The sequence below is a fragment of the Telmatherina bonti genome, assembly GCF_933228915.1.
Source record: "Telmatherina bonti genome assembly, chromosome: 16".
In the NCBI taxonomy this organism is placed as follows: Eukaryota; Metazoa; Chordata; class Actinopteri; order Atheriniformes; family Telmatherinidae; genus Telmatherina; species Telmatherina bonti.
The window spans coordinates 31651209-31669911 of NC_136614.1; the positions used below are offsets into that span (position 1 = coordinate 31651209).

The window sequence follows — 18703 nt, forward strand, 5'->3', positions numbered from 1 at the left end:
ATATTGACAACTAACACCTCCGAGCAGCTCGGAGGGAAGTGTAGTTTCACTCCCACAAAAGCCTCTTGCTCTCTGCACCGTAAAAACTACAAGTCCCTGGAATAAAAGCGAGGAGGAGCTGATCTACAGCTGTCACAAAATAAAGGATGCAGTTTTTAATGTGGCCACAGCGGCTGCCATTCTTCACCAAGCACTTGCTTTCTTGGCCCCCCCACCAAATGTAACCAGGGCCGGATTAAAAGTGCACAGACCCCTGGGCCCAGAGTGTTTCAGGGGCCCCCTTCCCCATCTCAACATTGTAAAAATGGTGAATTATATACACTCTGAAACGACATTTCTAACATTTCTCAGCCAGTGGTACTAATGACAATATACTATACACTGTTTTGTGACTATGTGGCTTTTATTTACATTTTGTTTCATGTCCAAACTGCTGGTGTATGCCCTGTGTGGGCCCCACATGGGCCCCAAGTGGGCGTGGGCCCCCGGCCTTGAATGTAACACCTTTAATTGCTAAACAAATCATGCATTTTTACAATGAAATTAACTTAAAGGTGAGGAGGAGGTGGAATCTTCTCATTACCTTGTTTGGAAAAGTCCTAAAATCAGGGATATCCTTAGGTTTTAGAAGTTTCCCTGCTCCAACTCACTTTAGCCAGTCTCCTCACCAGCTTGTTATCAAGTTCCCTCAAAGCCTGTTGATGACCGTTAGTGAGGAAGGAAACATCTAACACCTCCAAGACCGCAATCCTTGAGGACCGGAACTGGCCATCCTTGCTTTAAACGAACTAGAAAAGATCAGTAATTGCGTTGGTGGCAGTAATCAGCCCAAGAAGAGGGATTAGAAGAGTATCCAATTAAACAGCTTTGAGAAAACACACAACAGAAGCATATGGCCTAGCCTGAAGTTATAAAATAAATAACTGCACCTAACCTAATAGAAACAGTTGAGTCGATCCTCTTTTAAACTCTTCCTGCTTTATTAAACTGATTAACTGCAGTTTCCAAACATTTAAAACAGATTACAAACAAGTACTTCAGTCTATTAAATTGTAAACAGGATTACGCAGGAGGAGTTTGTGACTACACGCTTTTAAAGGCGCAAAGTGTAAGAAAGACAATGTCAGTGACAAAAAAATAAGACATCATTTAAAATAAAATTCTTACTATTACTTTACTAAAATAGCTTGTGTTTTTATTCAGTTTAGACCCATTTGTCTTGGGATTACATACATGGCAGAAGCCATGTTGTGCTGCAAAATAACTGAGCTTGAAAACTGCAGTGGATCGATATAGGGGTGTAGTTTTGGATAAATAATGCCTTAAAACAGAGGTGTCAAAAGTCAGTCCTGCAGGTTTTTGATGTATTCCTGCTTTAATACACCTGACTCAAATTAAATGGATCCAACAGCCTATGAAATTCAGCACAATGACTCATTAACTTGACTTAGGTGTGTTTGAGCAGGGATACATCAAAAACCTTCAAGGATTGGAGCTGGACACCCCTGATTTAAATGGAACACACAAGACAGTACACATTAAAGGCTACTGGATTTCCTAGCAGAGTGTTTATGTCTGGAAGAATTTTGGCCACTGATGGCCACCGTCCATTAACAACTGTACTTGAACTTTGAAGTCACTGCTGTACCCATTTTTACCATTAGATGTCAGTATTTCTTACAGTGTACCTTTCATTTATAAAAATAAAAGTACATATAAAGTTGTGGATGACAAGGAACAGAATTTAAAATAATCTCAAAGTGATCAGAAGTAAATTACTATATTGTAGGTGAATTTTTTCACCTTGAGATTAAGAGTCTAAACTTATTTATGTAGGACTGTAACTCAAGAAGATTCTCAACTACAAGGTTTGATGAAGTTCTCTAAAGAAAGTATCTCAGAAAAAAGAAAAGAAAAAAGCTTTTTCTAGAGAAATAAAGACAATTGTAAGAGGTCAACTTTATTCATATGGACCTTTAAAACAACAGACATTAACCAAAGGCTTGCACAACTTAAAACAACAAGAAAACCACAGAAACCTCAATGTCAGCAACATAGTTTGAGTATATATTCTTATATTATATATTCTTATATATTATATTATTTTTTATATATTCTTAAAATGAAAATGTTTGTTTTTTTAACGCTAAAAATTTCCATCCATCAAATACATGAAAGACTAAAAAACTAAACTAAACAAAACAAAAGCAAAGATAAGAATTTCTTTCAACTGTGAAGCACGGTGGTGTGAGTATTATGGTTTGAGGTTGCTCTACTGCTGTTTCGACTAAGCATTGGGCAACAATCAAATAGTGTGAGATTATAATGTGAAGCCATCTATCGCTGAGATGAATTAGTATTTTTAAGGTAAGCAGAGCAAAGATTTTGGGGTTTAGCGGGATTCAAAAGACGTTGGTACATACAAGAAAACCTTAAAAAAAAAAACAACCATAATATAAAATAAAATGAAATGAATGCAATCAGATGGTGCCTGAGATACCATTAACTAGTTTGAAATTGTTATGGTGTTATTTATCTGTGCATGTTTATATTTTCATTTGGTGTATCTTAGTCTTTTTTAGTGTTTTTTTTAAAAACTATTTATAGTGTATTTCAGGCTTTTAAATGATTTTTAGTCTTACAATTTCTTCTATTGTAGCTTGGTTTTTACTTCATTGTCTTTTAATACTGTAACAAATTTAAGTGTTTTTAGATTCTTTTTTGCCTATTAATTTATTTTAGTGTTCTCTATAACCTAATTCCTTCATAGTATTTCAGTCTTTTCATTTCTATTAGAGCATTTATTGTTTTTGAGTGATTGTTTCTGATATATTTGTTTGTCAGGTTTGTTGATGTTTTTTGGATTGCAGAATTTCTGGCTTCGTGTGGAATGACTTTATTTCTCTGTGTTCAACAATAACGTTTTACAGCGCATTGGCAACCATTTTTATAATGTGCTATATAAATTCAGTGAATTGGATTGGATATGTAAACATCACACAAAGAGTCAGTAAATTTCTGTTTGTTTGGTGTCTTTGTTGGAACAATGCTTTTAACACTGTTCTTATATAATCTTATACTTTTGGAAAACATTTTTATTTTCCTTTTATATTTAGACAAAATGCATGAGCAGCACAGTTGAGTATGCGGAGCGTACTCATGATATACTTGCCAAATAATCCACCAAATACCAACACTGCAAAAATGTATTTACAAACTTTGATTTGTTTTCACATTTGTAGTTCTTAATATTCAGATGTGCACGACCCAGGCTGTTCAGCTGCTTTAGGTGGAAGAAGGGAAGCAATAAGGACTGATTTAATAAGCCTTACTATTAGAAAGGAAATAGTCAAGTTCTATGCACATCAGTTACACGTTTGGAAATAAAAACACAGACCATTTGATTCAATCAATATTATTATAATTTTTTTTTTTTTTTTAATATGTTGCTGTTCCTGCTTTATTGTTGTCTGCACCTGCTTTGTATCTGTAGAATTGTTGCAATTACACTCCATAATATCCTCCTCTGCACCCTACAGATAACACAAATTCTTACTCCAGATGCCTAATTCCCCATTATGGCTAAATAAATCACATAAAATGCTTAATTTGAAACTAACTACCAACCAAACAGATAAAAAAAACCAGTGTAATTTTTTAGCTGAAGTTAGGAAAATCAGCACAGGACATCAGCAATGACAAGTGTTCTGCTAAGTGCTCCTGAACAGGTGAGTTAAACCTAATTCGCCACAGTGGAAATGATAAGTAGTCTGATTCAATGTGAAACATTTGTGTTGCACATTGGTTTATGATGAATATTAATGCTGTTGCAGCAGCTCTGGAGGACTTCACATTCATGAATAATGTATAACACACTCTTAGTGTTCATTTAAGGAGCTTATGGTACCATATTTATAGGAAACCATATATGATGCTTTAAATTGCTCCCGAAGGACATACAGGTTTTGTAAAAGGCTGTGAATGCTGCTGTTGGAGAATGTGTGAGATTCTCCACATAGTCTGGAAGTCATACTGCCCCCATGTGACGGCTAAAGAAACATGATCATTTTAAGACACTTTGAGTCAGTAGTACTTAAAAATCAACATTTTTCAGTCCTTAACTTAATAATTACAATTTTATCTTACACTATAAACATTTGGGAAATTATATAGAATTTTTAGTGTTTGTATTCTTTTTCTTTTTTTTTCACACTACTGTTTTCATGAAATAGTTAATAAAACTGAAAGAAAGCTACAACATAATGGTTTCCATGAGGAGATGAAGTATTTTCCATTTCACTGTCTTTATAATCTGAATTTCTTTAAAAAAAATTAAAGTTTTTTTTTAAACAAATAAAAATAAGTGAATTGAATAAATTTAGAATAAGAATGAATTAAATTGGAACATGTAACATTCCCAGTGGATTAATAATGTATATCTATTCATTTTCTTAATCTTTTTATTGGATTAAAACTTTTTTTCTTTTAAAACACAAAGATTAAAATAAAATTAAAAATGTTATTTAAAATCAAGCAAACATGGTCAAATGAAAATAAAAATTGAGAAGGTGCAGCACTATAATTTCCATTAAAACATAATGTTTTAAAGCCGCAGCGTGTGAGAATTACTCCCACCTAGCAGTTAGCTGTTAGCAACCCAGTAATGCTGTTTGGCGCCTTGCTGTTATTACCAGTACCAAAGCCGCAGAGTCAGAAATATGAAAATGTAAACATCATGCATAAGTTGGAATATTCTGTCAGTGGATGAGGTACCGAACAATAAATAATTCTGTTTTGTTATTGATGCTGAGATGTTACAAACAGCCATCAATGTATTTGGTACCAAGCTACGGCTAATAGCTAATGTCATGGTGTGACTCAAGGGAGGAAATCAACTTCACCCCCTTTGACAAATCCACGGAAATAAAAGTGAAACATGAGGAAAAACTGGAAAATATGGCTGAAAGAAGCACACAGGGGCCTGCTGGTATGACTACTGTGGAAAATTAGTTAGAAATAAATGTGCATAAGTATTTACAAGTACTTGTTTACAGTTCTGTCCAAATGATTTTTAATTCTGCCGCATATTTCTGATAACATGTTTATTATTAAACTGACATATTTTAATGTTTTCCATGTTTTTTCCAAAAAAAAAAAACCAAAAAAAAACCATGGGAAACCTTCAATTCTTCAGTGACTGTAAAAACAAAGTGTTTCTTCATTAAATGAGGAATAATTAAATCCTTTTTTAATTAAATAAATAAAAAAGATCCTTGTAATATGAACTGGAAAACACCAAAAAGCTGCTTTTCTTATAGGATTTGTTTTTTCTTCAGATATTTTTGGCCCATGAAGGATAATACTAAACCCACATCTCAAATATAATGTGATTACACAATGCAATGTCTAACTGAAGGGAGAAATGATGTTCCCAATTTCCTTTTGAAAGTTATTTTTACTTACAGCTCCACTTTGGATGGATAACAGAAGAGGCTCTTAAAATAATGGCCTAATAGCTTGATACAAACCCAGTTCCAAAACAGCTCAGACACTACGTAAGATGTTAGAGAATGCAGTGATTTGCATTGCTTATAAACCTTTATTATACAGGTAAATTCTGACAAGAAGGAATCTCTGTACGCATATGACAAAGTCTAAGCTGAAAAATGGATGCTCATAATCTTCAGAACTGCATTAAAACCAGACACGATTCTCGGCTGGAAATGACTGCACGAGTTCAGGAATACTTCCAGCAATCACAGTCAGTGAAGACATTGAAACAATTTTCTAATGTTTGTTTTTCTAGGCAGTTAGCAAATAGCTTTGTAGGTTTACATCACCTGGTGGAGGTGCTGGTTAAAACAAGACAACTGTTTATTGAGACAATAGATTATTAATGATTCCCAAACTCAAATGTCCACATGTTCTCATGAGAATCTGGGTTTTAAAACAACACAGCTCTCAACAAGTTTATGTCGAAACAGAAAAATGAGGATCTGCAATTATTTTGCAACTGTGTACTTCTGTCAGTTCTTCATACTAAAGTGTTGCAATTGAGAAGCCACAACACTTCACAAAAGCTGCAACAGAAGTTAGTTAGTAATTTTTCCCCTTTGGAATATAATTTATGAAAATCAAGATACTTTTGAAAAACCTCAATTTGAGTGAAAACACTTGTTGTAAATAATGTTTATTAATTTTTATATGTGGAATTATAAATGCTAACTGTAATGTGTTAATAAAGAGTTACAGCCTGTAAGTATACTGACCATAGACTGTATATAAAATGTGGACACGGATGTATTCATGCTCATTGGGTGGTTCCCACTCTTGCCATCTTGGCAGTGACACGTTTGGCATCTCTTCTAGAGGATACAAAAATGGACAAAGAGAGCTGAGAGAGGGGCTGTGACAAATTGCAAACTCTGAACTGCCCATGGCTAAAATCTAATCAAGCTAACCTGGTGCTAACAGGAGCTAACCAGCTAACAGAGGCAAGGGGGCTAAAGCTAGCCAGCTAAAAACCACAGTTGTTTTACACACCCTGCACCAGGAGACCGGGTACCTGTCAATAAAAAAGGACACGCCGCTAATTATGCTGAATGTCGTATTAAATTGGTTTTAAATTGAGGAGTTGTAAAACATTCATTCCCCTCACAGTTGTCATGAAGGTAAACCTGACCTATTAAACTGAAAATGTTTTTTGTACCAGGCTGTAAACATGTTTATTTCTGCTGTGAAGTTGTTTTTTACAACATGGGAGTTTATGGGATTTGCTCTGTTTTGGAGCCCCTAGTGAATGAAGGGGGGACAGCAGTTTTATGCACTTCCGGATCGGCTTCACTTTTAAATGCCGGAAGTTGCCGCTTGATACTTCATATGGCTGCTCACTTCCTGTGGTTTAACTTTCTCTATTGTCCACTTAGTGTGCTGTAGAAAAAAAAAGCTGTAACTGCTGTTGCAGGTTTAATTGCAATCAATTGTTCAGTGTTGTGGCTTTTGTATTTGTGTAGCTGTTAATTGGAGAGTGTTGCAGCTAATTGTGTAGCATTGTGGCTAATTTTATACTGCTGTGACGCTTCAGGGCCACCGTACTATTAAACAGTTGGTGCTTTTCAGTTTTCTTGATATTCCAAGGGGCCAAGAGTAGATGAGGTCACTACCAGGTAGTTCCTGTTGCACCAACTCGGAGAAAATGCATGCCTCAAAAATAGTCCATTTATGGCCATATACAAATGTCATGTAAAAAAAAGAAAATCACAAACCCATTTTAAAAATGTGAAACATAAGAACACCAGCGAATTTGGACGATTATGATTAATAAACTAAACATATTTTCGAATCAGAATCAGCTTGATTTGTCATTGAGACAACGTCCCAGCACAACAAAGACTGGGAACGCATATATTCCTAGGTTAAACCTGTTCAAGGAGACTGTGAGAGGGTTTGTCAAAGTAATTTTTCCGTGTTACATGGCGGCGGGGAATATGACGTGAAATAGCACAAAAAATCTAAGTCACAAGAAAACGCACTACTCAGAGGGAGGCTTTATAATCACAGATTTGTTATATTTCAATAGTAAGTTTATTAGAGCTGAATAGAAAGTTTTGTTTTTTTTTTTAAACTTTGTTATGGCAGAGTAGAATCTCACATTGTCCCACATTTTCAGTCTTAGTCCCACATTTGGTGAGAGAATATCTGGTCACCCTAGCTGAGGTGGGGAAGGGGGCCCCTGGAACACTCTGGGCCCAGGGGCCTGTGCACTTTTAATCCGGCCCTGCTTTTAATGGCTTGTGGAGTGCAGACTAGAACTCAGTGCGCAGCTGCCCACCCAGCATGGTTTGATGCTTGAATAGCAAATACTTGAGCATCCGACAAAAACTTCAGCAGAACACCGGGGATACTTTTGTCATCACCATTTGGCGCTCAGCCTGTGTTGGGCTCTCATACCGAGTGTCTGCCCGTGTGAGTACGCAGCTTGGCGGTCAGAGCCACCGCAGATGAGCCGTTGTTGTTCAGCCAGCTGTTCCGGTCAGGTTAGCTGGCTAGCAGCGACAGACAGCTAACATGGACTTAGCTGGCCTAGTGAGGGACAAACATGAGCCCCATGCTGGGTTTTGGTGGCAAATTAAAGCTAAAATAATCACTCGGTGGTGGAGTGAACGTGACGTGCTCCGGGCTTTGCGTGACATTTCGGTGTAGTTCACGTTAGCTCGCGAGCTGATGGGAGTCAGCTGTGATTTCACGTAAGGCCGAAGCTTTAATGTTACAGTCATGTTTGTAACATTACAGCCAAACATGACATATTTTACACAATAAAATGCCCCACCTTGAAGTTGACAACTTTTTCCTACATTAATGGGTCGGAAAAGAGTGTTTTAGCTGTTAACTAGTCCGAATAAACTCACATTCAGAACAAGCATTAAGAGTAAAGTGTAACATAAACTCAGCATCTTACGGAAAGGTGTTTTAAAGCATTAAAATTCTGGTGTAAAGCAGTGTTATTCAACCACGGTGCCATAGCACACAAGTGTGCCGTGAGAGATTATCAGGTTTGTCCTGAGAAATTACCCAATTTCATCTAATTGGTCTAAAAAGCAGCTCTGTGTTCATTCAAACAGGCCCCAGTGAAAGATAATAAAATTCCTTTTTCTTGTGTTTATCTGATTTCTATTCAAGAGGCTTTGACTAGATGGACTTTACAATAATAATATGGACTTTTAAAAAAAATTAAAAACATTTTGGTTTGTGGTGTGCCTTGTGATTTTTCAGTGGAAAAAAGTGTGCCTTGGCTCAAAAAAGGTTGAAAAACACAGGTGTAAAGAATGGATTTTTTAGTTATTATTAACCCAAACTTCCCTTTTTGTGCCTGTAATATTCCATAAACTGAGTTAGCATATTAAAAATAGAGCCCTGCCTCATGCATATGAACACCTGCTTGTTTGCAAGAAAATTCGACTTTAAATTCAATTAAAACCGTTATCTTTATCTTATCCGTCTTTTTTTTATCAGTCTATACTAAATGCCTTTTTCACAAAATTTAAACTAGTTTATGTTGTGAATGTCTGAACTCTATGTCATTACTATGTTGTGAAATTGTTCCTCTCAGGCGTATTAACAAAGTAATCCTCTGCTTATAGCTTCTTAACATCATATGAACGTGACCAAAAGCTCTGGAGCCAAATACCTGTTTAGAAATGGAAAAATGTAAAAACAATTTAAAAAAAAAAAATCTTGTGAGGGTGTGTGTGTGTTTTCTAAAGATTGTTGCACAGCATACCAAGAGACACAAGCTATTTCTGTCAGCATGTGTTTGCACAAAGAAAAGCCATGAAGCTACAGGAACATTTATTGATAAGTTGCAGTGACTTAAGCAATATTCTGAATATTTTTGTATGTTTTTTTGTGCTTAGCTGGTTCCACAGGAGAAAAAAACGATGATAAATTGTACACACATCGATCCTGTTATGAAATTACACTTATATGTTTCTTCATATGTTTTCTTATCAGATATCTCTGGAAGCAGATTGTCTCATTGCCATCGAGACAAGCAATGAAAACAGAAAGCTTCTACCTGGAATTAACGGTAAGTTCACATAAAATGCATAACGTACGGATACATGGAAGCCACACATTCAGTCCTCATCTCTTTAGTTTGATCTTTTCTTTGAAAACATGCAGGAATGGATTGTGTAGCCTGAAGCTATGCATTTCTTTCCCATGTTTCTGCTGCATCTTCCTGTACCTGCTTGTATGCTTCAGAAGGAACCACCAGGGGGAAGTGTGGTCCTTCTTATCCCCCTGATCAGCTCAGTAGCCTGTGTGCTAATAACTGCCCTCTCAGCCTGTTTATTAGCAGCAACACCAGTGTGTGTGGGGTGTATCTTTCACCTGTCATGTATAATTCCACAATACATCAGTTTTATCTTCTTTCTTTCTTTTTTAAAAATTATTTCTATTAAATGTAGTGAACCAGTCCTCCGTTTCTTACCATTGCTGCTTGTTATATCTAACCACCCCTCGCCCATCCCTTCCTGAATGTCTTTGAATGCCTCCTCCCTCCCTGATGCCCCCCCCCTTAGCCCTCATGAACAACTGGGCCTGGACAGCTGGTTGCAACAGCTGCTTGCCGTCTCATTGCCGTCTACATCTGGGCAAGCGTTCCTTCACAGCGCTGTCCTTTCTGTAAGCCAACCTCTCTGATTCTAAATCAGTCTTGATGCTATCTTTGTCGTCATTTCAGCAAATTGCCCGCTGAATCCAGCTTTACTTGTGCTTGTTTCAACGCTGGAAGCAGTTTGTATGCGTCTAACTTTGATTGCTTGACAATGATCACAACCCTCTTTGTCTTTTGGAGTTTATTCCAGGATCAGTGAAATAAACAATTTTCTTAATCAGCATCATAGTCAACATTAGCTCTTTTTACCATCATTAACTGTCAGCAGACAACACTGGTATTTGTGTGTGTTGCCACAAAATGACTCCCACATGTCATCTGAGCTATGAACGCATGGTCTGAATAGTTATTTGTCCAGCAGCTGATAAAGCGCCATAACCTCTCCAGCTTCGGGGGAATGTTTCCTGCATTGTGCCAGTAAAGTGAGGAATTGCACCAACAAGCTAAAAGTTTAGCAAATAATCAGAATAATGGGCTTTGAGGGCGTCACATGTCTTTCTTTCCTCAGACTGGAGTTGCAGTTGAGGGATTGAGATGTCAAAAGTCCTGATGACATGAGTGACCTTTGGTCCCGTTGCTGATGTGCAGTTGTTGGGATTGTAATTCATCCCGCCTCGCTGTATATCCTCCGCTTCTCCTCCTCGGGGCGGCGCAGAGGTTAATTGTGCTGGGAGCCAGTGACACTTGAGGCATGACTACACACTTGCTGGCTATAATTCAAACTGTTGCGCTCGCTGTCTTTGATGTGGAGCTGAAGGACGGAGACAGCGCCGGCGGATCTTGTGGACCCCTGTGGCACCGGCACGCCTAGTCTTCGGCTGTCTCTGTGTGAGATGAGAAGCTGCTACACAGCGTGGATTATGGATCTTCTGGCGCTGACAGCTCGGTCCGAGAGATCCACAGAAGATTCCTGAGACGGAAATGTCCCAGAACTGAGGAGAGACGAAGCTTTTCTCCATCACACCTGTCAAAGACACGGATTTAGATTTATTAGACAGAAATATTTTGCTTTCAAGAAGGATGAAATGCAATCCAGGACTCAAATTTCAAAGTTTCACTCTTGACTTGAAGAAGAACAGACTGACTGGTCTTTGTGAAGAGAAACCATCCATCAGCCAGTATGCTGACCAGTCACAGCAGCAGCAGCTGACCTGGAGATGATAAATGAATGATTACCAGAAAGTAAAAAGAAAGAAGGAAATGGTGCCAACTTTAAGTCTTATAACCCGGGCCCTAATTAGGGCTGGGCGATTAATCAGATTTTAGTATCAATAACAATCTGGGTTTTTAACAATCAAAAAAATACTGTAAATCTGTAAAAAATCTGAACAATCCAAACATTCGGACTGAACTGAAGTTGTTCATTTCTTATATTTTATAAGTTTATTTTCCAGGCTCCCCTCCTCCCCCTCCAGCAGCGCATACCTGATAGCCACACCCTGCATACAGCGTGTTAGGATGAAAATACAAAGTAATGAGGAAACTCAAAGGAAAACATGACTGAGAAAATACAGGAAGGATTTACCCGATCCGACTCGGTTTATTTGCCTCTTCCTGCTAAACAGCCGAGAAAGAGAATCATTGGTGGAAAAAGCTGCGAGCTAGACAAACACTCGGAGAGCGCAAACCTCCGCCAAGGCATTAAAAAAATTCCTGGATCCAAATGGTGATCCAGATCACCACTAAAATTAAACCTATTCTTCCTTTTCACATTTCCAACAACATTTCCAAATTTCTTGAAAATCCATCCGTAAATTTTTGAGTTATGTTGAACACTAACAGATGAACACTGGTAAAAACATAACCTCCTTGGCGGAGGTAAGAAAAAAGCCTTGGATCACGCAAGGAGCAAGACCAGAGGAGGAGGAGCCAAGACGGCGCCACTTTTACATCTTGCTAGCTCCCCAACATTTCCTACCCCAGCTTTAATGACCAGTTGAACACAGTGAATAAAGCACTGGGTAATATTATAGGGCTGTATTCACATCATCGTCCTCTTGATTCGGTTAAGTTGGGGACTCATTGCAGTTCAGGGGAGCGGCAACCACATTATTCTGGACTGAGATTACGTTCACACTGCACTTCTCAAATCAATTGGACAATCAATTTGTAAAACCATGTTTTACTCTCAACCAGAGGCAAGAAAACATGGAGCTGCATCACATCCTGGTGGTCTGGTTGGTGTTCCCCGTCCAGAACTGTCTGTTATCTGACACGAGCAAGTTCTGGTTGTGTTTACCTGCCATGCGGGTAAAGACTGTGGACTAAACCAACAATGCACTTTGTTTTGTGGTCCACTTCCTGTATTTGGTGCATAGGCCGTATATGAAAGATGGACGGCGGTTGAATGTGAAGCCTATGCGAAAATGTACAAAACTGCATCCTCCTTCATCCACTAGGGGTCCCAAAACATAGCAAATCCCCATAGACTCCCATGTTAAAAAGACCAACTTCACAGCAGAAATAAACATGTTTACAGCCTGGTACAAAAATCCATTTTAGATTTAATAGGTCAGGTTTACCTTCATGACAACTGTGGGGAGAGTGAATTTTTTTCTAACTCGCCCGCTTAAAAGTAATTTAATCTCAAAATTCTGCATATTTAGGGGCGCGTCCTTTTGATTGACAGGTGCCCGATCTCCCGCTTCAAGTAAGAAGAACGTAGAACAGCCGCGGTTTTTAGCCGGTTAACAACGTGATTTAGCGTTAGCCCGCTTAACACCCGTTAGCTGGTTAGCGCCTGTTATCTCCGGGTTATCTTAGTTAGCTCTTAGCTACAGGCAGTTCGGAGTTCCTTCGATGTCAATCATCCACCATAACGCTCACAGCTCCGCCTCTTTGCCCATATTTGTATTTTCCGGGCGAGACGACACACATGCCTCTGCCAAGATGGCGATGGTAGGAATCGCCCACCGAGCTTCAATTCAGCTCTTCAGAAACCTACGGGTGACGTCACGGAGGCTCCGTCCCTCTCTTCATATACAGTCTATTTACAGTCTGGGTCCACTTCTTTGGTCTGAATCAGAATTTGTTTTCCCCAAACGAAGCGGACTTTCCAAGCAAATGGACTCGGATTTGAATCAAAAGGCTGATGTGAATGTGCCCTAAGTGTTAATGATGTTATGGGGAGGCTCTACTTCTGTGTCAGTTTTGGGTGCCTCACAGCAACTTGGTTTACAGTTCCAGCTTCTCCAGATATGCTGGTTTCCACACATGTTTTATTAACTGGGTGTATTAGATCAGTAATTGACTGGTGACCCATCCAGTGGGTATCGTATCCGTTGCTCTGCATAAACCAGGATCCAACAGAATAAGGTGGATTTTCAGGGCTGAATGATGAATGGCTAATGTACTGTTACATGCTCTTCTCATGACAGTGGGTTCTGCTCTTTCTCTGACACAAAACGGCTGTTTTTCTGGAAAAACTCACATCCCACCAGATTTCAGAGTGAAATCTTTCCTTCAGTGAGAATTCCACAGAGATTCTTGATGTTAGACATGGAGCAAGCTCAGGCTGCCGACCACAGATATGAGGGTTTTGTTTTCTTTTCAGTGTTGCGTAAAGTCCTGAATGCATCGGGCAATTTGTGGTGGATGAAAGAAGACTTGGATGAAAAGAGACGAGAGAAGGTTTAGTATTTGTAAAGGTCTAATCACAAATTTCTGACTGGATTAGATGTTGCCTTACTTTCTGTTTGTTTGTCTGAAAACCCGCAAACTAGAGCTGAAAATAGTGTTTACATTCACTACTTTTGTCAAAACTTGTAATCAATCCTGATTCCAACCCGTATTTTACCTCAATTTAGCATCAGAAATGTGCTTACTTTCTTTTTTTTCTAATGCATTTTTACTGCTTTTATTGTACTTTTTATGTTTTATTGATAATTGTTTAGCAGTTTGGTGAACTTCGTTTTTTGTTTTTTTTTAAATGTGCTATATAAATAAATTTGATTTGATTTTGTTCATGTAGTCTGTTGAAAGTTTAGATGAGTGCAGTTTCTTTCTTTCTGAAGCCAGCTGTACATTTAAGCCCCTTTCATGCCCCAACAGAGTCCAGAACTTTTGATGTTCTTAAGACTGCGACGACGCAATGACGCTAATTAGTTTTCACGGATGTAGTCAGGGTTCTCGACACATCAGCTCAGCAGAATTTTCTTCTCACAGTGATGTGAGAAGTTTTGTGTGATTGGTCAGACGTTTGAGATGGGCGTGGTTAACAAAGAAAAAACATGAAGCAGAAAGTCGACGCTTTCGCATTTTTTGCTAATGGGAAGTTGAAGGGATTGTTTCAGTTAACAACTGATCGAGGTAGTGAGTAGGTAAGAAAATGTGTACTGCACGTGGCATTTAAGGCAGGACCAACGCCACTCAGAAGCAGATGAATCTCTCTCAAACCCCGGCCTGTCACGCACAAAACTTCTCGTGGAGTATGAAAAACAAAAACAAAACAACTTTCTTCTTGTTCTTGTGGCCTCAAGAACAACAAAGTTCTTGCTTCTCACCGAGTATGTAACCAGCTCTACTGTGCAGTTGGTCTATTAGCCTGATAGAGCTAAATGTATTGGCTACGTAATTGTGCAACATTTTAATGGTGCAATGCCTTTCCCAAATTATACGTAAGGATGTTCCAATTAAATTTTTCTGTCCAGTACCGATTTTGACACCTCGGGTTATTCGTTTTTTTTTGCTGTTACTGAGCATGATTGTGTTTATTAAGAGTTTGATTAAAGATATAATTTAAAGAAATAATATTTATCTAAGACAGTGCCACTGTCATTCAATGGCCTAGTATAGGTTAAACTATAAAACACGATTGAAAAAACATAATTACTGCCGAACTTTTTAAATTATTAAATGAATAAACTAAAATAAAAGAATTTCTTAAAAAAAATATTCATACAGGCAGTCCTTGGGTTACGCGGTTCTTGACTTGTGTCGTTTCAACTTTATGATGCTAATTAAATAAATGTAAATAAAGAAAATAAAGCAGGCTTTGAAGTTACAAAGTTCCACATCAGTTCTTACGACGCATGGCTGAGATGATGCCTTAGTGCTTGTATATTTATTTTATTTTAATTAAAACGACTATTTTAATTGCCTGTACCATTTTGAATTAATATGATGTATAAAGCGTGTATTTAGATTGTTATTAAGTGATTAAGGGGGTATTTAGGGGGTATTTAAGGGTAAAAATCAGACGTATGTGGAATTTTGGGTTACGCTGCAGCATAGGAACGGAACTTGTTCATAAACCAAGGAACGCCTGTGTTGGACTTTCAGTAGATGTTTTCTTCAAAGGATGGAGTTTGGTAATCCAGGAAAATAAATAATAATGTCAATTATTGCAGCAGCTTTCTGGCTTTCTTTGATACTTTTTTGCATTTTTTTAAAAAACATTTGTTAGTGTTTGTTGTTCTTTGTGCTTTTCCGTTAAGGCAACCAACTCCTCGTGATCTTTCACGTGACGGCAAGCCAGATGCTTCATAAGGTTGCTGATGTTTAATTTGGGAGCCTCTGGATACATCCGCCCAATATATGAGGCACGTCACTGTTTTGCTAAAAGTGATTTTCCAATGGAGCTGAATTGCTAACTTTATGCTAATGCTAAATGTTAGCCCTGTGCAGCTGCTTCTTCATTTACCAACTCAAAACAATTGTCTTGCCAGATCACGTGACTTCCTGTGTCTGTTTGTGCTGGTGTTCGTAGGGTTGGGAGGACAAAAATAATTATGGGTATATTTCTGTGGTATTAGGTGGTGTTTAGACAGAAATACTTGCCGATCCTAATCCACTTACTTTTGAAAAAAATCAGCTAGCATTTCCGGAGCTCCAGCAGTTTGCGATTGTTCTTTTCATCATATTGCTTTAAAAAACAAAAAAATCCACCGCAAATTAAAGCAAGACTGTTATGACCGATCAGTTGATTGTAGTGTGTCAGGTTCAATCCTTTAGAGTTTGATCTATAAGATGGGACCCTGAAAGAAGGGATATTCTAGCATCTTTCCCAGTTGATCCCCATTGTCAAAACAGCACTTAAATAACAGTGACTGCTACCCTTTAATTCCTGTTCCCAGCACAAGATGGAAAAACTGAGAATTAGGACCGGGGGGAGGAAATAGGATTGGCTTTTATGCCTGAATCAACTGACTGTTGGTTATATATTTACCGTCCACCTCCCTTCACTGCCCCCCTGGTAACTTATTTCTTTATTACATGCATGTCCTCTAGAGTTTGACTTGATTTTTTTCATTATCCTTTAACTTAGAAAGTACAAAGAAAATGAAGATGATCTCGTTTTGGTGATGAATTTTAGACGATGCTCTTGATTTTCCAGTCACCTCTGATTGTAGCTGGTTCAAGTCTTAAGTGTGTCTGGCATGTAGATGACACCATCAGGTCAAAGTGAGCCTCAGCAGACAGAGGCATGGATCCTATCATGGCATGTCGCAGACCGTCCATCACATCAGCTCCTATCTCAACGTCTTTATGGGCCTCGTAATGGAAAGGCTTTAGATAAAAGAAATCGATAAAACTTTGTGCTCCTTCAGAGCCATGGGAAGTATTACAGACACAGGACTTTGGACTTTCAGCTCTTTAACCGGCAGAGCGTCCTATGATCACCGAAGTCCAGAACTTCGACTTATCCTGACCGGCACCGCAGCTGTCAGAGTTTGCATATTGGAAATACTGACTGATTCTATAAAGGCGCAGGTATTACGCATTAGTGCCACTGTTTTATTCAACCCTACTTGTGAAAAACAAGAAAAACTGTGGTCAATATTCATAGGTTTCACTGATGTCAAAATTTTCTTGCGGCCGTCATCTTTAAGACCTAGCGCCATCAACTGTTAAAGGGAAAAATGGCAATTGCGCATCTTTGCTGGAGAAAAAAAAAAAGCCCTATTTAAAAATAACAACAGTAATTGTGGTTTCATCCATATTTTATATCATCCGAATTGCTGAAGCCTCTGAAACGTGCCCAACATTTACTAAATTTGTCTTTAGCCGACATCTACATTAATCTCATTACAATCAATCTCAATATGTCGGCAAATCCCTTCAGGCAGTATCGTCGCCTACGGCTGCTTCCCATCGGGATGGTGACTTATGCTGGGCGGACACTGTGCGATTTTAGAAATCTGTCGGGGAAATGCTCCCACTGCACGACCGGGTTTGTCCCTCGTACTCTATTTGACCCTACGACATGTGTACTCATACTGTACGACTACTGTCAGCCACCATTATTGACAACCACGACTACTTGTCGACGTCAGTCGGTGTGTGACGGCATGACGTACTCGAGTGTGAACAACGAAAAACAAAGGTTCCTAGTTGCTATGACAACCACAGCGTGCCTGACAACAAGATGGCGAGCAGGCAGCAAGTTGTTGCAGTTGTGTGCGCTGTCTTGTGCACTGAAACGAAAAACAAAAGAAAACCTTGTGTTCTCTCCATAGCTCTACTAATCTCTCTTCTAGCAGCTGTGTCCACCGCACACGTCTGAAGTTGGGGTATCCCGTCATTGTTTAAAGCTCCACTGGTGTCATCTGCGCAGGTGCGAACGTAGAATTGTGACGTAACACCACTCACACTGTACGAGTGACGGCAAAAATTTCTGACATGCCAAAAGTTTGATCGGGAGGTCGCAGCATCATCGTTATGCCGGGCGGACACTCTGCGATTTTGAGGCGATTTCAAAACAATTTTGCTGTCGCAGACCACGCTGCGTCATCGTGGAAACATCGTAGTGTCGGGATGTCCGGTCGGGTGGTCGTAGGCTGTACAGTGTGAGAACACTCACGAGGAATGATTAATTGCTGCTACGTTCTAACGATGATGCTGCGACCTCCCGATCAAACTTCTGGCATGTCAGAAATTTTTGCCGTCGCTCGTACAGTAGTCATGGTTGCCAATAATCGTGTCTTACAGCAGTAGTACAGCATGAGTACACATGTCGTAGGGTCAAATAGAGTACGAGGGACAAACCCGGTCGTGCAGTGGGAGCATTTCCCCGACAGTCAGATTTCTAAAATCGCACAGTGTCCGCCCAGCATTAGAACGTAGCAGCAATTAATCCTTCCACTTCATCACCTGGTGGAGAAAAATCTTTCTTCATTACAGGAAAGGTACGTTGTTTCCCAGACAGCACTTGACTCTGTACCGGATCAGTTTTCAGATTCGTTACTCGCAACTTTACGAGCTTTTTAGGGGGTTAAAACTATTAGAGAAGTTATGTTTGCCATCTCTTTTCTATAGCTAAATGTTTATGTACAATTGTTTACTGTGTGAAAAAACAGCCATAAAAAGTAGAGGAGGGTTGCATTTTTTTTATTTATTTATATTTAATTGTTTGATTATAATCATACCTGTCAAGTTTTGCATTTGAAAATAAGGGTAATTCTTCATCACAAACCGAGAGGGTGGATGTCGGAAATTTTTGGCCAGAAAACGTGAGTTTCTAGAACCAAAATGAGGTTCTAGACGGTATGATTATAACTGATTTAAAAGTATCTAGATAATCTGATA

At 38.8% G+C, this 18703-nt stretch overlaps 1 protein-coding gene across 1 annotated transcript in view; it reads left to right on the forward strand.

The window, feature by feature from the left end:
• Window positions 1–7825: 7825 nt before the first annotated feature.
• disp1 (dispatched homolog 1) overlaps window positions 7826–18703 on the forward strand; it is a 119847-nt gene continuing 108969 nt past the window's right edge. Inside the window, exons 1-2 of the mRNA XM_079255436.1 lie at window positions 7826–7965; window positions 9511–9586. The gene's annotated coding sequence lies outside the window, so the exon portion shown is untranslated. The remainder of the gene's footprint in view (window positions 7966–9510; window positions 9587–18703) is intronic.